Source organism: Phalaenopsis equestris, unplaced genomic scaffold (genome assembly GCF_001263595.1).
Source record: "Phalaenopsis equestris unplaced genomic scaffold, ASM126359v1 Scaffold208885, whole genome shotgun sequence".
Lineage (NCBI taxonomy): Eukaryota > Viridiplantae > Streptophyta > Magnoliopsida > Asparagales > Orchidaceae > Phalaenopsis > Phalaenopsis equestris.
This window is the reverse complement of record NW_018228106.1, coordinates 38,711-47,341: the sequence shown is the minus strand read 5'-3', so window position 1 is coordinate 47,341 and position 8,631 is coordinate 38,711.

Below are 8,631 nucleotides of genomic sequence, written 5' to 3'. Positions count from 1 at the left end.
TTACTTGTGTTATGATGTTATGTTTGATTGCATTTTCATTCATTGTTGGACTTTATTTGTGTTAGTTGTTAAGTATTTTGATACTTTCTTTTTCAGTATTAAGATGTTTGGTTTGCTTTGGATACTGAATTAGATTTGTTGGCTTGAAAATTGTCAGTTTGTAATAGTGCAGATTTTTTATATAAATGTGAATTTGATGTTGTTTGTGAAAGTTTTGTGTTATAAAATTATTTAATTATGAGTATAAGTGTTTAAATAAGTTAGTTAGAGGTTGATGTAATGCAGTACACAGCAGATTTCCACAGAAAATCAAAATTGGAAAAATTTTGGTGTTGGCACTTGAGGCACCAAATTCTCAAAAATGCTAGGTTTAGTTAAAAAACGTGAAATATCCTAGTAAAACTCCATTTTTATTGCTTGGGTCATCTCCTACATCTAAACCTCAACTTAGGGCTTGACATTGGGTGGATTTGAGAAGATTTCAATGGCTAAAGGTCTTAGATTTCATTTTCTCTAAGTAAGTGCTTTACTTTAACTTAAAAATTTTTTATTTTCACCATGGATTTATATGGGAAATCTGAAGTTTGCAATTTGTTGAAGAAGTTTAAGTAAAGCTCATGGTGAAAAGTTTCTTACCAATTAATCTTACTTATGGATTTAGATTTATGATTTTGTAATTTATTTAGATTTTATTCAAGTTTTCATATAAATTCTTATGACACCACGAGTGAAGAAGGGAAAGCCTATGGGAGATTTCTATGCTAGGAGATTTATCAACTATAAGGCCCAAGATAACTTTAATACCAAAATGGGCTCAAGGATGTTGATTCAGGAGTGAGCAATTGCTAGCCTGGGTGTCGAGATTGAGAGGTTGATCGTTGCTAAAAATTAGGAGAGATTCTGCTACTTCACTTCAGTAGCTATTTTTCCAATAATCTGAGAGTTCTATGCCAACTTGCGATTACTACAGATGATCACATCTTCGTGAGCGGAAAGCAAGTTGAATTTTTTAAAAGTAGTATCAATGCATTTTATAGATTGAAAAATGAATTCCATTTTGAATATGTTGCATTTGTGATGACTGGCTCTTCACTAGGTGAAATAATGGCCTTTCTAACTTATGGAAGGGGAGAATGGAAAATTAAAACAATAAGAAAGTTAATTTCTCCACTTCCATGATGAATTTTCAATCAATGGTATGACATTACTTCTTCTCTACAAATTTGCTTCAAATGAATCATCTAAGCAAAGTAACAAAGGAAAGAGCTGTGCTAAATTTCTACATTTAACAAATGAAGGCAGAAGATATTGGTGCTTTTATAGTACATAATGATCAGAGTATAGCCATAAGTGCTACGGCTAGTGGGTTGGGATATCCTGTCCTAATTTTCACTTTATGGGACACAATCAGGAGTATAGTTTGATAGAAATGAAGAAAAACTGCAACCACAAAAACTAATTGGGAAATACACAGTCCAAGATTTGAATCATTTGTTGGATCCAGGAGTGGAGATAGCGATAAACCCTCAACATCTGCTGCAAGGCCATCTACTTCCAGCTCAGCTTCACTTGAGAACTTGGAGTAGCTTAAGATCCAACAAATAGATGTTGTAAATATGCAAATATAGGATTTGATGGTTAGAAGTAAGGAATGTGGATAATAATGAATATCAATAGAAGAGAGTTCAATATGATATATATAGCATATCAGGAGGCCATGATTAGACATCTTAGGAGTGATTATAATGTGGAATTTCCAACTTGCCCCAGTTTTACTCCTTATGTGTCAGATCATATTGAAGAGGAATACAAAGAAGAAAAAGAAGAAGAAGAAGAAGAAGGTGATGATGAGGAAGAGGATGATGACTGATGTTTTTAGGGTTTTTAATGTTTGTTTGTTATTTTGATTGTTTAATTATTTCTTTTCTTTAAAAATGTTGTAATAGGAACTTTCATTTAATGTTGTACTGTGGACTTAATTATAATACCAATTATAGATTTTTATTTTTCAGCATTTTTAGTTATTTTCAGTTTTTGTTTATGTTTTTAATTCTTATCAAATCCTTTGAAATATATTGTGTTTCATTTAATGCTTTAAAGCCTGTATTTTAAAAGTTAGCACCTGTAATATACTAGAGCCTAGTTTCATATACAGAAATCCTCTACAGGTTAGTTTTATTTTCATGCATTTACTATTTTTTTTCATCTGTAAAGTTTTTGTATTGAACATTTTTAATTACTTAAAAAAATTTAAGTTTAAGGAAAAGAAAAAAATTTCTTTTAAAAAAGAAGTAAATTAAATTTTATTTGTCCTCAATTAACTATATTTTTAAAATTAATTTAACATGACCTAGGATATTAGAGTTTAACTTTAAATGACTATATTTATGTTCGTAAATATTATGGTAAATTTAGGTAAATTTTTTAATAACGAAGGTCAATTCTAAAGTTAAACATATTTGGTATGAAAGAATAAGACAACGTTTTTCTACTTAAAGTAAAGGAAATTATATTAATTAAGTATTAGGAATCTTAGAGTTTCATGTAAGAAGAAAAGAATGAAACTTTATGAAAACCATCAAAACTAATATGAATTTACAAAGTAAAAAAGGTAAAAAGTTGTAACTTTAAAAAGAGGATAGTGAAGTTCAAAATTATTAAAGGCTATCCAGATATAGTAATCCTCACTTAAAAAAAATAATGTGAGGAGAAGGTTGACGTGTTGTTTAATCAAAAATTGGCTTCACTTTAATCAACTTGAGGAAAAGGCTTTATTACATTTTCTTACATTTTCTAAACAAACTTGTATTTGAGTATTAGCAACTTTAATAGTAAAGTTTTCATGAAATTCTTTTTCATATGGATATTCTAAGTATCCTTGATATAACAAATTACAGATCTTCTTTAAATGAATAAAGATTCACAAATCTTAGATTTGATTGCTAAGTATTCTTATACTTATAGTTTTAATCTAAGTTATTAAAAGTTTTTCTTAAATCATACTATTTTATTTATTAAACTAAAGTATAGAAGTTTATAAGTTAATCTCCATCCTAAGTCTTATTTTTATGTAGTAAAAGAGTCACTTGAGGACAAATAACAATTAAGTTTGGGGGATTTTTATACACCAAAATAATGTGTTAATTTAAGTATATATTTTATGCTTATTTTTTTTATATTACACTTTCAAGAAGGGTATCATGTTTTTGTTGTAGGTATATCAGTTTTAGGCATTTGGAGCAAAAGTAGCAAAAAGGAGGAAAATTGGAATCAAAATTGAGAACTTTGTGATTTTGGCACCTAAAGCACCATTTTCCATAAAGTTGGTGCCTGAAGCGCTAGAACTGGCACTTGAAGTGCCATTATATAGAGAAGTAGCGCCTGAAGCGCTTGAAACACCAGAACCCAAAATAGCGTGGGCTTATGTAACTTGGCGCCTGAAGCACCAGTGACGATACTTTATGGATTAAGGTGGTTCCAGATGAATTTTGAGCGTATTTTAAAAACTTCAAATGTGTCAAACACCCCATGGAGTGATTCAATGCATCTAGACACTTTGTAAGGTTCTTTAATAAAAGGATATGTCTCTTGAATGAATGGACGTGCGTTTTGAGATTCAAAATGTGTGTCTTTTGGAGAGAATCTGGGAGGGAATTTTGAATTATTTTGGAGAGCTGTCAACCACTAATTAAAAAGGAGAGGAGTCTGGGGCTGAAAGGGGGGTTCGGTGGCAAGAGAGAGAGAGAGGCGAAAGGCAAGTGAGAGAATGAGGGACTTGGAGATTTTCTTCTAGGATTGTAAGAGGGGAGGGAGAGTGAGATATTTCTTTGTCATTACATTTTCAAGAGAGAATTGAGAGTTCTTATAAAGATGGAAAGTGCTTAAAGAGAACTTCTAGGGATTTGCTTGGGAAGGATTTTGAGTTAAGTTGTGCCTTTTATTTCTTTATTTTGTAAGCTTGTTTTATATATGAAATACGTCTTTTGTTGTTTTCTTCTCATGAATTTTGAGTAGTCTTCTTTATCATTCTCCCTACTCTGAGATATGATTTTGTAAAGAATTGATTTTGTTTTATACTATTTTAAATGTCAAAATATTATGATGATTTGAACTCTAATTTTCATTGACTTTGCGATCTGGCCAATTGAAATGATAAAATTTATTGAGAAAATAAGATCCAAATAGGCTATGCTTTCTACAATAAGTTAAGGATCACATTCAATTCCTTGGGTGAGAATGTAATCTATGGGGTGGAGTGTAAGTAGATAGGGAAATATACTTTGTTGGATGCATAATTGGAGATTATAAGGTGACAGATTAAAATCCTCAATTTGGTCTAGTTGATTGGAAACTAATGGGAGATTGTTATGCGAGCATGTTAGCCCTCAGGTGAGGGAGTAGTGGGAGCTCTAGAGTGAGAGCTGATATCCTCCCAACCTAACCATAAAATTAGGGATAAGGATGCTTTATTAAGTTTGAACTCTTCATCACAAAAACTTTGTTTAGTTTTTAAAGTTTAGTAAATAATTTAGTTAACTTAGTTCTTTTAACTACATTTTATTTATCATACACTCAATTACTTTAGATTTGAAATTTGTACTTAAGTTTTGTAGTTTGAATTTTGTGTTTTACATTATAGCCATAAGAATTTACAACTCCCGGTGGGATCGATACCTAGGACTCCATTAGAGTCCTTTATTACTTGAGCGATATGTATACTTGTGTTATTTTATGGGTTTGGTAGTTTAAAGATTTTAAAAGATAAAATTTTTTTACTAAATTTATTTTTATTGGGATTGAATTAAAATATTTATTAGTGTTGTCATGTGTGTTTTGTAATATTGAAATATATATACAAAAAGCAACACATCATAAACTGCACATCAAGTTTTTGGCGCCATTACCGTGAAAAAATAACGGTAAATTACTTTATAATTTTAGAAAAAAAAATTGAATTGAAAAACTTATTGTAGATTAATTTGAATATTTTCATATTTTAATGTGTTTGCTTATTTTAATTGCTTATTGTGTTTGTTTATGTGTAGTTTAAGATCTAAAAATTTAGTACCTTATGATTAGGAGTTAGAAAAAAACTATTAGAAAAAATTCAAAACAACAAAAAGAAATAGATAATTTTAGCAAAAATTTCTTGTAATTTAAATAATTCTAGAAATAAAAATGAGCATCATCAGAGACCTTTAAGAGATTATGCTAATCCTACAGCAGATGAAATTCATTTGAGCATATCAAACTCTGTTGTAGCTGTCAATTCATTTGAGTTTAAACCTGATATTATCCAAATGGTACAAAATAATCAATTTGGGGGAACACCAACTGAATATCCTAATTTACATATTGCTAGTTTTCTAGAATTGTGTGTTACATTTAAATATGATGGAGTGTCGAATGGTGCCATCAGACTTAGACTTTTTCTTTTTCATTAAAGGATAAAACTAAGATGTGGTTAAACTCGTTAGCACCTAGATCTATCAGAACTTAGGGAGATTTATCACAAAAAATTTTATCTAATTATTTTTCATCATTAAAAACTACTAAGCTTAGAAATAATAATAGATCTTTTTGTTAATTTGAAGAGAAATCAATTTATGAAGCTTGGGAAAGATTTACAGATCTCCTTAGGTAGTATCCAGACCATGCGTTGTAGATTGGTTAATAATTCAAACTTTTTATGATGGATTGGTTGGATCTCTTAGAGCGATAATTGACGCTGCTGCTGGTGGATCATTAAAGTCAAAACCATTTGATGAAGCATTTTTGTTAATTTAAGAGATGGATACTAATAATTTTTAATGGCCATCTGAAAGGGTAAATCCAAAAAGAGTAGCTAGTATTCATGATTCTAATGCAATATCTATAATTGCTGCCCAAATAGTTGTTATATCGAAGAAGATAGATCAATATAGAATAAATTATTCTCAGCACCACCTGTGTTTGAGGAAAACTCATTGGAAAAAATAACAGTATCTCAATCTTCTTATGAGACTTTAAATGCAATAAATACTCCTTCTAAAAATTCTTATTCCAATTATTATAATCCTGGTTGAAAAAATCATCTAAATTTCAGTTGGAGTAATAATAGCTCTAATGTTGCAAACCCGCAATGGGGGAACAATGCTGCGAACCATTGGGAAACTCCAATAACTAAGGAAATTCAACTTATAAACCATATTACCCTCCAGGTTTTAATAGTGAATTGTAGAGTAAGGAGAATAAATTGTTAATGGAAGAATTAATATTACAAAGGGTAAGTCAATTACAAAGTTAAGGAGCTGCAATTAGAAACATGAAAAATTAGTTAGGATGTATTGCTACTTAGCAATAGACCTCTAGGAACGTTGCCTAATAATATTGAAGTAAATCTTAATGAATAGAAAAAAGATCAAATTAAGGCTATTCAACTGAGAAGTGGAAAAGAATTGGAAACAAAAGTTCAAAAAGAAGTTGAAGTTAAAGTAGAGCAAGAAGGGGTGGAAAATGAAAAATCTAGTGAAGATTTTCATTTTAAGTTAGAATGACATATCAAACTAATGAAAATTATTATAGAAAGACCGCCACCTCCATTTCCTTAAATATTGAAGCAAAAAAATAAATATAATCAATTTTCAAAATTTTTGGAAATATTGAGAAAATTAACAATAAACATTTCATCTGTTGAAGCCCTGGAACAAATGCCAAGCCATGTGAACTTTATGAAGGATATACTTAATAAGAAAAAGAAGTTTATGGATAATGAGACTATTGCACTCAGTGAAGAGTATAGTTCTATAATTCAGAAAACGCTTCCGATATACCTAAAAAATATAGTCGTTATATACACATTTTTATACTTATTTTTGAGACATTGCGCTTTAATGAAAGATATTTGTGTGTTTTTATTTTGAGATATTTGTATGTTTTTCTTTAAGATACAATCGAATGGATGAATAATAGTAAAAGGAGTGAAAAAGAATCAAATTTGGAGAAAAAATGAAGAAGGTGCAAAAAATAAACTGAGGCGCCCAAGACTAGCACTTATGCGCCAGTTAAACAGAGAGAGCCAAGCCTAAGCATCATGTAACCCATATTTAAGTGACAAATTTAGTTATTTGATGATTCATTGAATTTAAATGAATTTTTGAATAGGTGTTTGAAGCAACCCTTGGTAACGACATGGGAAATAGTTCATAGACATGAAAATTCATCTAATTGGCTTTTGAAAGGAGGCAACATCTAGAAGATTCATTGAATAGAGACACGTTTTGAAGAGAAAGCGAAGGTACCTCTTAAATTTTTATTACAGAAGTATTGGATCATCAAAGGAAGAGGTCAATCCACATCCAACGGCCATCATTCATCAAAGTAATTGCCGCCGACCACCTTTTATATTATTTTGAGTTTTAGTTTGTATTCTGAGTGAAGGAAGAGAATTCGGTGGAACTTCAAAAAATTTGGTGGAGAGGATTTGAGATAAGTTTTTATCGTTGTGCTATATTTGGTTTTATATTAGATTTCTTGTCTGTGTGCATGATTTGTATTTTTAAACTCAATTGCCGTTGTGTTTTCTCCATGGATTCTGAGTAGTTTTCTTTATCTTTTTCCTTAAAATAATTAGTGATTAAGTATTAAAAAGAATTTGTGTGAAGTAATATAATTTAATGTTGGAAGAAGTTGTGATGATTTTAAACCTTGGACTTCATTTTACTTCTTGATTTGGCCAATTAAGATGTTCGTATTTGTTGTGAGAACATGTAAAATCTGAGATGGTATTTTCTTAGTCAACAAATGGTAGGAATAACATTTGATTTCATGGATGAGAATGTAGTTCATGAGGTTGAGTGCAAATAAATATGGAAATAAACTTTGAAGGGTGTAGAATTAGAGGACTTTAGAGTGACAAGTTAAAGCCCCCAATTTGATTTATAGTTTTTGGTTCTGATACGAGATGTTAGCCCCTAGGTGAAGGAAGAAGAGGGAACTCTAGAGTGAGAGCTAGTATCTTCCCTACCTAATTGGTCTTCAAAACTATTCAAACTATAGATTAGCTAATGTTCTTTATAGCATTTCTAGTAAGGGGAAAGAATATTATTGCTCGTATTTTGCGCAACACAATTAGAATACTTCCACAACATAATTTTTATATTTGTTTCTGATTCATGATAAGGAAAAAAATGTTTTATTTATATTTACTTCATCTTACAAATATTTAGTTAAGTTATTTAGTTGCTTACTTTATTTTAAATTATCAAAAATTTATCAAAAGAATTGAACTTTCGTTCCTATTTTAGCATCTAAAGTTTAAGTAAGAACATTTTGCTAAGTTGAATATTGTTATCTAATTTCTTTTATTTTGTAAAGCTGCATATTGTATTTATCCCTGTGAGTTCGATATTCGAGGCTTAATCAAAAAGTTCTATATTATTTGATGATGATATGTATAATATACAATATTTAAATAATATAACTTTATTCATATTTGCTTCATAGTAAAGAATTTACTTAGTTTTTGCTTTGGATCAAGTTTTTGGCTTTGTTGCAAAGAAAGAATTATTATTAAGAAAATTAAGCATATAATCGCATACATCGCAATTAACATCTATACAGAAAGTCGGGATCAAGTTTCTGGCATTGTTA